Source organism: Microcebus murinus, chromosome 13 (assembly GCF_040939455.1).
Source record: "Microcebus murinus isolate Inina chromosome 13, M.murinus_Inina_mat1.0, whole genome shotgun sequence".
NCBI lineage: Eukaryota > Metazoa > Chordata > Mammalia > Primates > Cheirogaleidae > Microcebus > Microcebus murinus.
Window position 1 is genome coordinate 55,980,245 of NC_134116.1, and position 18,228 is coordinate 55,998,472.

The 18,228-nt window shown below is 35.3% G+C and overlaps 1 long non-coding RNA gene across 1 annotated transcript in view; it reads right to left on the reverse strand.

The window, feature by feature from the left end:
- Positions 1–18,228, reverse strand: part of LOC142874970 (uncharacterized) — a 140,533-nt gene that overhangs the window by 21,065 nt on the left and 101,240 nt on the right. The window lies entirely within an intron of this gene.

The window sequence follows — 18,228 nt, forward strand, 5'->3', positions numbered from 1 at the left end:
TTCCTCTAAAATTTCATTAATTTACTGATCTGTTCTCTGGAAAACAATAATAACTCTTGTTTGAATAGAATATTGTAATTTGCTTGCAATATTCTTCTCAAAGAAGAATTTGCATTTTATGCTTTATTACATTTAAATTTCACAACATTCATGATGAGAAAACTAAGGTTCAGAGAGGTTATGTAAATTGTTGAAGGTCTCACAAATAATTGAAAGCGCACAGTCAAATATCAAAGGGACAGTTCTCTGAGTCTCGATCCATGGAATTTTTCATTACACAGCCTTTTCAGCAATTGTATATCCTCCTAATACTTGTGGAGACTAAAATCAGTGTGTTTGCACAATATTTAAAACCATCAAATTTATTTTGTAAATGAAGTCTTATGGGGAATGAAATGTATTCGAAGAAGTGGGAAACTGCTGGGCTGGAAGATGAGTGGAGAGCTGGGGAACAGGGAGCTTTGCCTCTTCTGCCTTCCTCTTCCTCACCTTGCTGGACCTTCAAGCCTCACCAAAAGTCTGTGGATCCTGGTTTGAAATCTACTGGCCTAGATTCTATTTGCCTCCATCTTGAGAATGAGGCTTTGTGGAAGGAAGAGAAAGCCAATTTCTCAAATCAGAAAGGTTTCCTGGGATTTCATTGTCATCTTACTTTCAGCCAGACGGGCATCTTGGTCTAGTGTTCAGCAGGGGCTCCTGGACAAACTCGAGTTCAGATTTGGGAGGCAGAGTATTGCACTGTGCTGCATCTTGGGCTGCCTGCACTCACACCTTTCAATTTGTTCTAAGCTATGTCATTTCTGAAGTTAAATTCCCCTCAGTTTTCTGTGTCATAAAAAGAGAATTACAAAAAAAAAAAAAAGTAGAATGCCAGAGCAAAAAGGTTTTTTGGAAAGGTGCTTGGCAGAGTGAATGGGAACATAATTTAGAATGTCTGACTACATTACTTTTTATAATTAGAACATTTCATGATTAGAAATGGTTGATTATAAAACCTCAGCCAGCCTGTCAGCCAGACACCTTCGAAAGCTTTAAAAGGAATAATTTATAATCTAAAAAAAAAAAAAAAAAGCCTCACCTCCACAATAAAGTAAGATAAAATAACATTCCACATGTCCCAAATGAGAAAAGAACAGTGGTTCCTGAAAAGTCAGGCTAAAATCAATACCCTCAGCTCCTATTGTCTACCGAGGACATGGAGTCACACTCCACACTACCTTTTCCTAACTTCATCCTGCTCAGACTCACTCAATTACATTATGTTCCTTCAAGTCTTCCAAAGTACCAACGCTCTTCGTCACCGGTAGGATCCAGTTTCAATTCCTGATCTAGCATATCAGACTCTTTGAAATCGACCCCAGTTCTGAGCCATTCCACATTTTAATTCAATTCAAATATTTGACAAATATTAGTTGAGAATAGGCTCTATGCTAGCTGAGAGATATAAATTAAAAAAAGACACAATCTTGAGAGGCTCTTACCTGAATAGATTAGACTAACAGGTGCACAAAAGTCTGTTCTATACCCTGAGCATGCAACAATACATACAATACAAGGGAATGAGACTTCCCAGTACAGCAGTCTTGTGCTAGATGTTGAAAAGCCAACTGATTTTGTTACAAATAGAAAGGTTAGCCAAGTGAGGGGCGGGGCAGAAGGAGGAAGGGCGACCTCCAGTCACAGGAAATGGCAAGCGAAGGCTTTGTAGAGAGATTACCAGGGGTTTCCGTCCCCAGCAGCACACTGGAGAGGAGGCTGCTCTGCCCCCTGCTCAGTGACAATCAGGAGCTGCCAGCTCCAGCAGAGGCCTTGGCAGGTCCCTGCACGTTGGCCCCTAGGCTTCAGCCCAAGAGCTGCAGCAACTCCTGATTGTCAATAACCGACCGGCTTTACTCCTTTGCTATTTTGACTCTTCCTGTATGTTTTTAACTACTTTCCTGCGGTGAATTCTCTCTGTTTGAAATGCCTAGAATAACTTGTGTTATCCTTATTGAATATTGACTAATACAAGCTCCTAGCACAGTGTTAGTCTAGAATAATGAAAGATTTTATAGATGAATAAATGAACAGATGAACAGATAAATGACAAATTAATGAGGAGGTACTTATTCTAAAATCAAGGCCTATTGTTGGCAAAGAAGTCATACATTGCAGTGACATCACAGCTTCATTGAGAAATAGAGAATTTCCTAATGTTCTTTAATAAAAAAGGGAATGACCTGAGCTCTATAGTAAACATATTAAGCTACACAGAATATTTTCTGACCCTCCATCATCATTCCCCAACAAATAAGAGGGGAGAAAATTAGTAATCAGTTGAAATTCAGATATAAATTATGAGTTACAAGGTGTACCCTTCCTATTTTCTGTTGAAAAATAAAGGTGCCAATGGAAAGATTTTACACTCTTGTTTATAAACGTCCTTAATCCACATGTTTACTTTAGTTGTATTTTCATACAGCCTTCAGAGGTCAAATCAGAGTTATCTGCAAACAGTTTTCATTTTCAATGAGGCCATAAAGTTTAAAATGTACAGAAAATCATGTATCGACTGTATACAGCAGTTGAGGCTATTAGGGCTAAAGCAAATAGACTATCCTTTTGCTAGGAGACAATTTTGTCAGTAAGCTCTGGCAAGCAAAGATCAGACAGGGGAATTAGAGGGACAGTTTGATTTCTTAGGGAGATCAATGAATATGACAGGTTAATAGACGGCATACAGCTGGTGTCAGATTCAGAAGAAGTGATGACAAGGGACAAAGGAGAGGACAAGATGAGCATTTTTAGAACCAGAGTCCAGTTCTGTGTGGAAAATCAGAATGCCCTGGGGAAGACGGGAGTGAGTGGTTATCTTCCCTGGAATAAGAAGGGCAATCAAAACATCTTAGACATTCAGAGGGCCCCCTAGGAACCCAGACACTTCCTCCTCAAAGCCACAGGGACTTCTCTGAACAGCATTCTGTGCAGTGAAAACATCAGCCATGGTTTCCAGATTAGTTTTCCGAAATGACATCCTCCCCCAGGGAAGGTAGGGAGTAGTTCATACCTAGTAAAGGTCAGAGGCAGGGAGACTTTTTTCCTTGTGGCCATTCCCACCCATGGGATGCAGTGTAGCTGACAAGGAAAAAAATGGCCATGGAAATTAAACACAAATGTGTCAAAATTCAGTCTCTACCATTTATTAAACAGGTAAGTAATTTAGCCTTCTATAAACCCATTTCCTTAGCTGTAAAATGAGAAAAATAATATCTATTAATATCTAATATCTATCAACATCTATTGATCCTTGAAAGCTTTAAGGGAAATGATGATGATGATAATGATGATGGTGATGAAGAAAATGATAAAAGCAAACATTTGTGTAAAATGCACTATCAGACACTGATTGCTTTAGACGTCAAGTTATTTGACATACACAATGTTTATAAAGTGCATGTATAATAACTGGCTCATTGAGAGTGCCTAATAAATGGTAGCTGTCTTGCTGGTGCAGGTTGGTGGTGGCAGTAGTAGTGCTATTATCATTCCTTCCCCTTGAGATCCAACCATAAGGCCAGTAGTGTATGAAACTGAATATGCCCACTCAGGTTCATGCTAAGTCATCAGTAGACTTTCTTATCTGAGAATAGTGTGATCTAAACAGAATTTAGACCACCTACAAGAGAGCAAAGCAGCTTTATTTATAATATTTTGGGAATATTTATTTTCACCCATGTAACTTAAAAAAAAAAAAAGAGTATCACCAGAAGAGTAATTTGGGGCATGGTAAAAATTGAACTATGGGATTAAAATGCTTTAAAAATGTTAGCTCGGCCGGGCGCGGTGGCTCACGCCTGTAATCCTAGCTCTCTGGGAGGCCGAGGCGGGCGGATTGCTCGAGGTCAGGAGTTCGAAACCAGCCTGAGCAAGAGCGAGACCCCGTCTCTACAAAAAAAAGAAAAAAATAAAAATAAAAATGTTAGCCCAAGATTTTTTTGAATGCTTACTGAGGAAGGGCACATTAAAATATAAATGCATAAAGAGATGCTAACTGAGGGGAAAGAACAACTATAAATAAGATGATGCAAATATATTTAAGGGAGATATTTGAAATGATAATTTCATGGTAATTGTGGGTGCTGAATGACGAGAGATAGGATCACACTATATATGGAAATGCTATAAATCCATAGGACATAAAGACAAAAGCAGAAAAGTATCTGTACCTAGAGAATATATACTGTGGTCATTTTATAAATAATTGTTAAAAATTGCATATAAAATATTTACAAAAATAAGGACAGAGTAGTGGAAAGTGCATTGGCATTGGAATCAGGCTCATTACTTGGCAAGTTACCTAACATGTTCCAAGTTTCATGTCCTTTCCTACTAACTGGGTACTTAATACCTGACCTACAGGACTGAATCTGTTAAATAAACTAATGTATATGAAATGCATATTGTGCTAGTTTCCACATAATAGTACTCAATAAATGTTAACTCTTTCTGCAAATTAAAAGATATAAATTCTTCAATATTAACAACTGGATGAAGCGTGTCCAATTTATTGGATTAAAAATAACAACTTATGGATCCTTCCTGGTACCAAATAAGATCAACTTCATAGCTCTTACAGGTATGCAGTACAAGAAATGTTGGAATTATGTTTTCTATGGGTAATTATTGTAATTAGATAAATCATAATAAAAATAGTAAGGATTATAATTAGTTTTCTTCATTAATTCTTTATAGAGTATAGAATATTTTTAAATGGTGATCTTTAATAGGTTTAATAGGAAGATGGGCAGAATATTAAACTAAAGAACTGGACCACAATATTTTGAGAATAATCTTTAGCAATGAATTAACTGCTTAGGAAACAAAGGGAAAAGAAACCGTTAGAAGAGGACATTGTATGTAGGTAATAAAATATGTCACTTTGTCACATGCAGAAGCAAAACTTTGTAATATGCACAAACTATGGAAAATCAACTTCTGTATAAGCAAAATTACAAATGAAAACTGATAAAACTCGTATGGATGTATTGCACTGATATTTTCATTGGATAATGACGTTATGCCTTTATTATTCAAAGACAGTTTCGAGTAATTGCTGAAATTCAACAATCAGGGATTTAGGAAGAGACAGGCACATTGGTTGAAGAAATGTAGTATAAAATGGTGTATTAAGAGAACTTGGTTCAATTTTCAGCTATCACCCAGTTTCATCTGGGGCCGTTCATTTGTGTCTACACTAGGTATTTCAAACAGTGCCAGAGTGAAAGCAGAAAGGCTGTCTGTAGGGTGTCAGGAACGATAGTAGCAGAGGAACTTTTCTGAGATTTCTCTCCAGTTGTTAAGAAGCAGTTTGCTGTACAACAGAAGAACCTACTGTTTGCTTCTTTCTGCTCACAGCACCCTTTATTAGCTGTGCTGCAAGGCTATAGGACATCATCTCACTTGAAACAGGTATGTTTCAAGCCCAAATCTTCCCAACTTCTGTTTTCTGAGTTGCCTGATTTGAAATTGTTCAGAGTGATACAGGTGTCTGCAGCCACCCACTGACTTTATAAGAAAAAAATTTCATTTCACTGAAGAGTTGCTTTTTCTTTTTTAAACAACAAAGTGTTTCCCATTTTTCTAATCTATTTACAATAAATTATTTTATATAGCAAATGCTTTCTCTAGCTCCTTTCCAGGTAGCAATAACTTTATATTAAATGCAATTTTATATTGGTTGCATTTTGAGTAAAGAGAAGAGAGAAGGATTGAATCCACCTTTAGCTATTTATACCTCATAAGTCTAGCTATAGAGTAGAAATTCCCCTACAATTCCCTGCACTTCTTCCCAAATGAGATATTTATTAAGCAGATTAAGCAGTTACTATGTGCTCAGACTGCCAAGCACTAAATGATTGAAACGATTAAAATCCACCCCATTTTCCAAATCTCTATAAACAATAAATGAAAACATGTAGAAGCTGTAAGAAAATAATTAAGTGACAAATATGTTTTTTTCAATCATAAATCAAACAACCAACACATTTATTGATCATATATTATATGAGGCAACATGGTATATTTATTAGCAGGCAACCTAATGCAATTTATCTCTCTCTCACAACTCTCCATACACATATCCTCTCTCTCTCTCCCTCTCTCTCTTTCTCTCTCTCTCACTCTCTCTCTCTCTCTCTCTCTCTCTCTCTCTCTCTCTCTCTCTCTCTCTCTCTCTCTCACACACACACACACACACACACACACATGGAATTTGAAGTCAAAGAGACGGATTTAAATCCAGGCTCTGCTGATGTACTAGCTGCAAACTTGAACAATTTATTTAATCTCTCTTAGCTTTAATTACCTCATTTATAAAATAGGGATAATAGTATCATAAGATATTATATATAAATATGCCAAAGGTAATATATATATATATATATATATATATACATAAGATACTGTGCCAGTCTGTAGCAATGGTTCCTTTCCCTATGTTCAGTGTTCTGTCCTGACAGCAGGATTGGGGTAGGGTATGTGACTACTAAAGAGAATTACAAAGTATAATATTTTATATTTTTACCCTCAAGGAACTTCCATTTCTGTAGAACATAAAAGATAATCATTCATGAAAAGCTAATTCATAATATTTTAGTATATAGAGATTTACAGTGAGATGCCCATAGAATTTAAAGGCAGATTTTATATCTGAAATTAAACTAGTTAACTCTGTACCCCTAATGGATGAAAGGTGCTATCTGTTGAGGACATTCATACCAACAAATATCCACAAATGCAAACTCAAGGAGGCTTGGGAAAATCCGAATCCAATCAAGCACGCAGGGCATAATTGTGGTTGTAGTGAAGCATATGTCCCAGAAGTCCCGAGTCGTAGACATCGATGTTCTGGTCAGTCATCTCAATGGGAATGACAGTTGACCTTAACTTTCTTTGTTCTGATACAGGCACACAGTCTTTTGATCATAACTTAACTTATACAGACTTTTATCCCAGGAAGAGAGTTTACCAACCCACATACACAAACACTTCTTTCTATTTGGAAGTTCTGTTTCTATTTTAAACTTGTTGCTGTAAATTAATAAATACAACAATTTTCCATGAGTTTGATTAACTATAATTATTCTCCGAGAGCCCAGTAATCTCTGGGCATAAAACTAAAACTGAATGAGACTCTGGTCAACCAAGCTGTGAACAGATCCTGGTTCACGTAAAGTGTCATGCTTTTTCCAGTCTCAATGAACGGATGGTTAGTATTGCAGATCAGTGCTAGAAAATTAAAATCCAGAAAAAAACAGAAGAGAAAGAAACACTTTAATGTTTTTGACCACTGAAAGTGTAAAATAGTAGATAAAACCTCAAATGCCATAGCAGTGGTTTTCTATCATGGTTATATGGTAGAACCAGTTGCTATTTTGGTTATTGTACACACACACACACACACACACACACATACACACACAGGAGGTCAGTCCAGAAAGTATCTAACCATGTAATATAAAAAATAGAAACATTTCTTGAAGAAGATACAAGATACAAGAGCATTGTACATAGGACAATGATGCTTCATTCTCCTTCAAAGTAGGCACCTGGGACCTCACACAGTTCTCCCTTCTCCTAGCATCTTTTAACCTACCCACACATGTTCAACATTCTCAGGTGTTCTGCTTGTAGCAGGCCTTCCAGAACATGGATCAATTTCCACAGATTCTTGATCATCTTTGAAGCATTTGTGCCACACTTTTATTTGTGGTGCACTCATTGCAAAACCACCAAAACCACCTGAATCATCAACATAGTTTCTGCAGAGGAGTGTCCGTGCTTAACACAAAATTTTATGCAGATTTGTTGCTCTATCCATTCAGTCATTTTGAATAAGATAGGCACACAGTACACAGGCTCACTCAATGGAGTCTAGCACCCCACTGATTAGTATGGGGAAGTCATTGTTCACCCATGCACATCCCTGTCCCACTCTCCTTGGCTCCTGCCTTACATCAATGTTGGGCAAACCATTCTCATTATATTAACAGTGGCTGGATACTTTCCAGACAGCCCTCGTGTGTGTGTGTACGTGTATGTTCATGTGTGTACACATAGGCATGCACATACACACACATACACACATACCCCAATGACCATATCCTACTGAATGCCTAAGTCCAAACCTATGTGGGTAGGACCCAGCGTTAGAAAGGTCTGGGTTTCCATACTTTTTTAATTATCCAGATGGTTCTCATGTGTAGACAAAGCAGACCAGGTGGGAATCATAGGTAAATGGAGACTATAAACCCAGCTTAAAAGGGTAGCACTTACTCCTCTACAGCTATTTCCATGTGGAATCATTGGCTCACTATTGGTGGATCATTGGAATCTGTGAAGTAATCCAGAAATCTGGGTTTTTAACATGTTTCCCAATTTTTAACTATTGACAACAAAATTAAAGCTTTAAATATCATTCTAGAAATCTCACAAGATCTATCTTCAGGCCACAAGTTTGGACCCACAAGTTTGTGTATAAAATATGGAAGGCTATGTGACAAGCAAAGCCAATACAGAGGTTTAAATAAAGCAAATCCTTTAAACAACAAGGAAAAAGTTAACACATATCGACTCTGTTGTTTGACATCCTACAGATAAAACTACCAGCCAGTATAATGTTTTGCTTTTCTTATTGATATTTTATCTTGATTCATCAAGAGTATAAGTGTCTTGAAGATAGAAACTAGGTTTAGTTTCTTTATGTTAGTTTCACTTCCCCAGCCCTGAACACATCCTTGACCATTTATAAATCCTTGCACGTGTTTTAACATGATGTATGAAATGCTTTAAATATAGACTAACCCAGTCTCCTTTTCTACGTTTATTCAGAAATAAAATATGTAGTAAATTGAGCCAATATCCAGGGAATGTAATTAGTGGTCAAAACCAATCTGTTAATTGTGATGTCTAATCTTTTTCTGTCTGTCTTTCTCTCTCTCCTTCCCTTACCTCCCACTCTCTCAAAAGATGAGATCCACCCACTTTCTGTGTAGAAACTACCTGTAGGGAAACTGAAAGGAGTAACTTTTCTTAAGACTAATAGTGAACAACCATAGAAAGGCTCGAATATCGACCATGAAGGACTTTAATTACACTGATATTGATTGGGATAATGGTAATTTAATTATAGAAAATAGTAAAAGTTCTGTCATCATGCCACATTATTTTCTGTTTCTAAGAGTTTCTCTAGCTAGTCTTCATGAAAAGAGAAAGGTTTTTTGTTGTTGTTGGTTTTTATTTATTTATTTTTCCTGGAACTTCTCCCAAAAATTTAGCCAAGTGTGATAAATCAGATTGAAGCCTGAGAACATCTTGAATCTAGTTATCAACTTATTATTTGATTTGAAATGCTTAAGAGAGTATGCTGCTTAGAAGAGAAACAATGCAAGCATTTTTGATGTGGGGGAAAAAGGCTTTGAAAGAATGCAAAGTTCCTGGAGAATTGTTGATTAGAATTCTATAAGGTATGAGAAATCTACAGCACAGGAGTAAGGAACTGAGCATTTAGGAAACAATAGAAAAGGCTAGCATTGAAATTCAACTGAGACAAGTAGTAATCATAGCACTGAATTTAGAATGAAAGAGTTCAACTTGAAATAAAATATAAAAATGCTCACTAAAAAAACCTTAATGGTGCTCACACCATGCAGTTACAGGCAGTACTTGTAACTGAGGGGCCTTAAAGAAATCCCCTTGTCTATGACACATTTTACCTTAAAATACGTAAACTTTGCCTTTGCAATGAAGTAAACACTTTATCACATTGTAGTATTCAAAAATGTAAATAGGAAGCCTCTGATTAAATATTTGTTTTTGTGAAATTTATTTACTCAAGAGAAATAAATGCAGAAAACTTGGATCTTTAAAAAGAATTTACTTTTATATGAAACTTTTCATAACTATAAGTAACAACCAATAAAATTTTTATAAACTTGGTTAATTTGAGTATTCGTAATTGTTAGATGGAATTGGAATGATTTTCCTATATGAGGACTTGGGTTTACTGGCATTTGTTAGAACTTGACCTCAAGTGAGACATATAAAATGAAAAGTTATAATACAAACCTAGTTACATAGTTGTACATGAAAAAACATGAAGAAGAGCATAAAACATTTTAATATATGAGGACTCACAGCCTTCCTTCCCTCTTTAGTCCTTGCTTCTTTTTAAATCTCATTATATTCTGTTTTTTTTATTTTGTTTTATATTCCCTCTTTTATCCCTTTAATAATTTTAAGCATATGTATTTTATAATATCTTTCTTATTTTCCCCCAAGTTCTTGGTAGGTACCTTCTGGGTCTCCACAGGGGATCATTTCCTCCTATGGTTTGTAATTTTTACCAGGGATTGTTTTAACTCTGGGAGTTCTGTGTAGCCTGGGCTGTATCAGATTCCCTATGGAGTGATGATGTGTTTGCTTCTACAGAAAAACCCATGGGTTTTACCAGGATGGGACTAATTTTTAGAATTGATTTCTTGGCCTAAGGATTTTCACACCATCCAAAAATATAAATTTGGTCACATAATCCGAACATGGTACAACTTGTAGCTTTGATTACTTTTAGGAGATTCATCCCGCCTCCAGAGTTTTAAGCAGAGAACACAGAATTTCACTGAGCAGGCAGCACTTCCAGGGTCCTTTTTATATGAGTCCGATTTCTAGCTCCCCACTTTATACACTCCCAGGGTCCTGTCTCCTGTCCCTTATGTACATATCAAAACCTTAGCTCTTGACCTTCAGCCCGATGACTAGGAGTGGCAGTGCTAGATTCCAGTTTGCTGTGATATCAGCATAGATGTGTACTGCTCTGGCTTTAATCTCTAAGGTGGGCATTTTGGCTTTCCATTTCTTTTTTTTTAAGCTCAGTGTTTACATATTTAACTTTTTAAAAATATTCCATTTTGTTACTGTGTTAAATAAGTCTTCCATGTTGCTAAAATGAGAAGTCTCCTCCCCTACTTTCTAATGATGGGAGAGGACATATTTTCACACACCAAAAAAAAAAAAAAAAAAAAAAAGGAAGAAAAAAGAAAAAAATACTCAAGAAGGAAAAAAAACATTTCTTAAGATTTTTTTTAAGTTGTCATAAATACTGAAAGCTCTCTAAAATTAAAAGAAAATGTGAGTATGAGAATTGTTGAATAGAAAAGACTTACTTAGAAGTAGTATTGGCCATATATCTAACATATTTTCTTTTCACCAGAAAGGTGAATACATTGGTGCTACAAGAATGTACCAGATGTAAATTGTTGGTATAATTTAGTCCAACCCAAGATTTGGGCTAAACTGGACAGCTTCATCAGTGTTACCAAGTAGCTACTCTAAATCTCATAATCCAATGGAGGCCAAATGAACTGGGTAGTGTGGTGGCATCAAATATGATGGGGCAGCGTAGGACTATATGGCCCTAGATTGGGACCCCACCCTTTCCTTTGTAGAAGCTTTTAAGCAATAGCAGCAGCAATCAACTGCCACCAAATATGTTCAAAAAGCATCGCATAGATGCCAGAGCTATATAAAGGCAATGGCAATAAGTCAAAGAGCCAGAAAGGTAAGAGGAAGCCAGGGTCTGACATCTTGGATGAGTGACAAAGCAAGGAGCAGCCAGGCTCCTAGAGTGCATCTAGAAGGCAGCTCTCTCCTGACAGGATAATTGCAATGGTGAACAGCTCCTGCAGTTCTAATCCAGCCCCTGACTTCGCCCCAATGCTTGGGATGGGAATTGCCTTATGCTTGGACATAGACATAACTTACCTCAATAGCATGCATTCTATTGCTTTCACAAGATCACCATTAACCAAAATGTTTGTACCCCCATAATTTCCTAAAATAAAAAAAACTAAATAAAAAAAGTACAGTCACTCAAAATGTACATCAGCAGAAGTTTTGTAGTATACAGGATAGGAAAGCTCTTTTCCTAACATTGACCAAGTGAAAAGGGCTCCTATCCAACCATTTTTTTTAATAAAAATTAACTATCACTTTTAGTAATTGTATATATGTATATGACTCTTGCTATATGTATAAATAAATTAACATGTTTATATCAAAGTTTAAAGCCAGAAGTGACCTTACAGAGGAGTGTACTGTCAAACACCTATGCTTAGAGGAAATTCAGGTCCAAAAGTTAGTATGTCTTGGTCAAATTTGTACTGGTAGCCAGTAGCATTGCAAATATGGCAGAGTAAATATGAGCGTCTTTTTCTGACTCTCAGTGAAGTAGTCTTTCCTGAAGGGCAACATTGTGATATAATTTTAGTCTATTGACAAGGAGAGTTGAGTTAATCATAATCCTCCTAATCCTCAGTTATTTCCATACTGCCATTCTTGTTCCATAGAAAGTTCTAACTAAATTTTTTAGATTTTTTTTTTAGTTTTCTCTTCATCCTTGACTCCCACTTAATTTTCCCTATTCTACAAAGGAATCCATTCAAATGTGACCAATATATGGCCTTGGATATATAAATTTCCTTTGCACATTGCGTGTGTATAAATGTGCATGGATGTGTTTTTAATTTACGTAAGTGATATTTATGTAGTTTTACTTCTTCTTCAGACTACTTCTTATGTAGTCTTTACTTCTTAATATCTACATTTTAAGCATAATATTACATGTACATTCAGCTCATTGTTTCTAACCATTTTATAATAGTCCAAAGTAAATATCTATTATACTTTAGTTATCCATTCCCCTGATTATAGAATATAAGATTTTAGAGCTGTTTATTAGTTTTTTATTATTATTAGTTTTTCTTGATGTTGAAATCCATCCAAACAACCAGTGTAATATAAAGCCAGATTTTATGATCCAATAGACTGTGTTTTTTGTGTTGTTGATGTTGTTTTAAATGATGTATCAAGTAGATGTCTTATGGGCTTTCAGTGTTTATGTTTTTTCTCAATATATCATTTCTTATACTATTAGCTAATAATATCTAACAATTTCAGTGGTTATAGTAATTTGGGATATGTACACATCACAGCCAAGGTGAGTGTAGTGTATATTTTCTATAAGATTATAAATATGTTTTGGAGTAAATTTGTTCGTGGCAATTAGCACTAAAACTATTGGTTCCCAATAGAAAATAGCTTTATAATGTGTATAAAGCATACAAATCATGGCCCATTAAAATTCTAAAAATTTATGTCAATTATTCTCTTTATGACTTATGTCACAAGTAAATAATGAGAAAGTTTTCAAAGTACAATATATGGGAGCAATTCTTCAAAGCAAACACAAATCATTGATCCAATATCCCAAAGACTAAATATTACAAAATGCTACCACAGATACTCAACATTAAAAGAAAAGAGTTTGATACTATTCGTCCATATAGTTGTTAAAATCTGATCATGTATTCTGCCCCAATATGCATAATGCATTTTACTTGTAATTTTAAACTGGAACTTAGAGAAGGAATGATAGGACGTCAGGCATGCACGAGACTGAGATGAATGGAGACTCTGGACAAGCAACACAGCAAGGCAAGCTAAGAATTATGTCATACATATTTAAGAGGCACATTAAAATGCAGCCTGAACCCCAAGCAGTGACTTTCAGGAAAGCTGAGTTCAAAATGAAACACCTTGTTTAATTGATGTACGACTTTAGGTTAGTCTTCCAACCTCTCAAGAATATCCTGTTCCTCTATTAAAAAAGAGAAAGAACATGTCCCACCTCACGTAATATGTTTTGATCATAAAACCTGATGACAGTAAAGCACTTAGAATAAAAATGCACATAAGTATTTTAATATTTATATAGAATGATTCATAACTGAAATCGATGTGCTGACCACCAAGAAGGAAATGTGAATAGTATGGTAACTGGTGCTATAGGCTTTTGAGAATTTTCCCTTTCAGCTAAATTTCTTTTTATTATAGTTGATGTGTTATATCTTGAGAATAATTTAGGATAAAAGAGCATTTAAAAGACCAGAGAAAATTATTTAGCAAGATTATTAGGCTAGTACACAGTGAGTTGTCAATCAAGAAATGTTATTGGGTGCCCTTTGAATGCAGGGTACTACACACACAGTCAAAGGCGTGGGAAAGATCCCACTGAAGTTTAAATAAGGAACGAAGTAATCTAAAGTTTCCTGTTTAATAAAAAGATCTCCATAGCATCTGTTGTCCAAAACACACAAACGAGAACCAGGAAACAAAAATCAAGTTCAAAACTTATCTTGAAAAAGCTGAGGGAAAAATGACAACAATGAAAATGATGTGAGGTAAAAGGTAAAAGGCTTCAAGGACAGATCCAGTATACATTTAAAAGTAATTTCAAAAGAAAGACAAAAAGCAATGAACATGTGAATAACACAAGAAAAAAAATCAGTAAAAGTGAGAATTAAGTTTACAAATATAAAACAGATCTTACCTAGCAGAATTCGAGATAGAAATTCTTAGATCTATCTTGGTAAAACTTTTGAATTATAAAGGTTTTTTAAAAAATCCAATAATCATAAAAGTAGGAAAAACTAAACCAATTCACCTACCAAAAATAAGTAACAGGTCATTGAAATTAGGATAAAAAGAGAGGGAAGACTGTCTGAAAATTTCTCATCTTATACTAGGTAGATAAATGCAATTTTACCATTTACAGTTACATAAACATAGATTCAGAAAAGATTTTTACTTATAGGTAACAATAAATAGAAAAGGAGAGTTCAAGCCTTCCAAACCACTGGAGACAAAAAAAAGTCATCACAAAAAATGAAAAGATAAAAGCAAAAAATGGGAAAATTTATAAGAAAATATCAGAATTGCATAATTTTTGTTTCCTTACAATATTGGAACCTAAAAAAGTAGAAGAGCAGGTATAAATTCAGAAGAAAAGATTATAATTCAAGGATCCTCTATCAAGCCCTTTTAGAATGAAAGAAATTCCTTCAAGGATAGATAAATTCGAAAGGTATGTAATAGGTAGGGAGATAGGTAGCTGGATAGATAGATGGATAGAGAGGTTTTGGATTATTAACATAGACATAGGTTTGTGTAGGGATGTTGTTATAGGGAGAGGTGAGCATGGAAAAAAACAGCATCTTTTAAAAGTGCATCTATATGATTACATGTAATCATTAATGCAAATTATATTTGTGTGCATATGTAATGGACACAATCAAATCAATGATAACTTAAAGTAATACTCATAAATGAGCAAAGTATTTGAAAAGACACTTCACAAAAGAAAATAAATGAGTGTCCAATTAGTGTATGAAAGGTGATCAGTAGCGTAAGGCACCAGAGAAGTGCAAATGAAAACCACAAATGAGATTTTGTTTCACACACTGTAAAAACAGAAATATAGACAATACCAAGTGTTGATGATGGTATATAATAAGTCAATCTTACTCATCGCTGGTGGAATAATCACTTCGGAAAATGATTTGGCAGTTTCTTTTAAAGCTTCACTTATGAGCCAGTAACCATACTTTTAGGTACATATCAAACAAAAATAAAAGTATATTTTCACAAAATGGCTGAAAACAAATCTACACATTTAGCCACACTTGACGAAAGCAAGAAACAGACCAATATCCATTAACTCTTGAGTGGATAAAGAAATGGTTACACAGTCATGCAATGGTGTACTACTCAGAAATAAAAAGAAATCATTACCAATGTAAGCAACAGCATGGAAGAATCTCAAACCATTATATGGAGTGAAAAAATCCAGACACAAAAGGCTGCACACTTAATAATTTCATTCATTTGAAGCTCCAGAACTGGCAAGATTAATCTACAGTGATAGACATTAGAATAACGGTTTCCTCTGGAGCAGTCACTGAAAAGTGGAATGAGGAAACCCTTTGGGGTGACACATATTTTCTATTCAGGTGGTAGATTCAAAAGTGTGTTTATTTGTCTAAACTCATGAAACATTATGCTTACAATCTAAACATTTTCCTGTATATAAATTATACTTCAATAAAATGTGTTTAAGAAAAAGATCATGTATAAGAATATGAATAAGTGAAACTGACATAGGATATAATTACCGGAAGAGAATTTAGAGAACATTTTGAGTTAAGAAAATTGAATCTACAAGAATTGAAATAAGATTAACAGCAGTTTTAGCTATCATTTATTAAGTAACCTTATCTGTACCAAGTGCTATTTAATACCTTTTTCAACATAATCCCTTCTAATCCCAATAATAAGAATAACAGTATTGGTTCTGTACCTTATTCTTTCCTACCAGAATTCTGGTTTTGTATAAGTTCCTAGTCCTTTCCCACAAAGGCAGGTGCCTCCGGGAATCCTGACCTTACCTTCAGCTCCAGTGAATGGCCCAAGGTCTATCTAATTCTCCTTGACAATAATTGATTCAGGAATGGTCAAATAATCTGACCAATGAGATGAAAGGAAAATGTAGTGAGATGTTTCTGAGAAATCATCTTTACTGTACAGCAAGTCTCATTAAATTATCATTTCTCTTCTTCCTTTTGACATTGTCTTGCCTGGATGCCATGCTTAGAACTGCTACACCCATTGTGCCATCTTGAAGCCATCATGGTGCTCTCCTGAAGCTATTGTGTAGCTATTTGCACCTAGAAATATCCTAAACCACACTTAGTTATCAGCACGCACCCTTTACAAATGAAGAAGTTGACACTGAGAGATTTGATAACTTCCCTGAAGTGGCATGGTAAGTGGTAAAATCAGGATACGTCTCTGAATCCACCTCATTCTGAAATTAATGTTCTCTCTAACAATCCTTATTGCCACTGGCCAAGTTTATGCTAGAGCTAACATTAACTCTGTATGTTTATAAAGCTTTATAAATCCCAGTTCAATGTTATTCCATTACATCATGGTGTACAATATTCCTGTTATTACATTTGAATAAGGAAAATGTTAACTTGACACTGCTTTTCCTGTCTTTTCCACACCCTCTATCTCTTATATTGTCTCTTTTCACAATTGGCAAGCCTCAGCATGATTCAGGTTAAATGCCTCCTCTGGAAAACCTTTTTTGACTTCTGCAAAGTTTATTAAGCTTTCCCTCTTTTGTCCTTTTTGCCTCAAACATGCATCTGCCCCTAGGAGCTTCTGTTCTGGTCCTCTCTTACAATGTCATGCCTGGTGTATCACTGATGATTAAAGATCAAGGAGAAGTCCTTGAATGAATTGTTAAATGATGAAGTGAGTGAATGAATGAATGAATGATGGTAGATGCAGCAAGCTATAAATCTAACCCTAATGAAATTCCAAAAGCATAAACTGACTTTGCCTTTATTCTCTGAGTCTCAAAGACATTTTATTCTTCTCTTATTACACTTAAATTCTGCCCTGCATTAAATTAATTGTATACATTTGCTTTCCTTCCACTCTATAACCTTCTTGAATTTGGGATCTTTGTCATCTCTACTAATACCCTCACAGCACTCATCATAGTGCCTTTCATTTAATAAAAATGTGAAATGTATGAATCAGCTTAGAAGGATCTTGTCAATGATGGGAGAAATTTAGAATAGTCGGCATTTTGAGAATGGCCCCTTTGAAATCTGATGGGATTTTATGAACTCTATTCATGAAAGAGCAGGTATCCTGCACTTGTTGATTTGGTATCCCAATAACGGTTTTGGAATTGTTGTAGTATTTAGCACCTGCACTTCAATATGTAATGCTTGTTTCCAAACACCTTTGTATTTTTTCACTAACTGTTTAACAACTGCAAGCCTAACCTTCTCAAAAAGATTTTAAGTATGAAATAAGAAACTGGAGTGCATGATCTCTGGCCCATGCTATCCTTGAGAGTCTATTTCTATGTTTCTGTTCCATTATTAAGACATGTGTTTTCTCTTATCATGCCTATCAAGGTGCTTGGCACGGTAAATACTTGCTGATATCTGGATGAGTGTGTCATCAAACATGAGAGACTGGCCCTGAGACTAGCGGAGCATTGTTAGAAAAGGAAGCAATGTTCATGTTGTTATATCTTGACATTTTTAATATCACAGCAAATTCTTCTCTAGTGATGAAAATTATGAAAAAGAAAAAGGAGAATAACAACGTGCCCCATTTGGCTCAGTGTGAAGCAGGGATAAAAGAATATATGTATTAAGACACAAATCCATGCATAATCTGCCACAGTCATCCAGAAAACAGCAATAATAAAGGTGATCTATAAGATAAATTGGACCAAAGAACATAATTTAGGTAGAATATCTGAAAGTGATA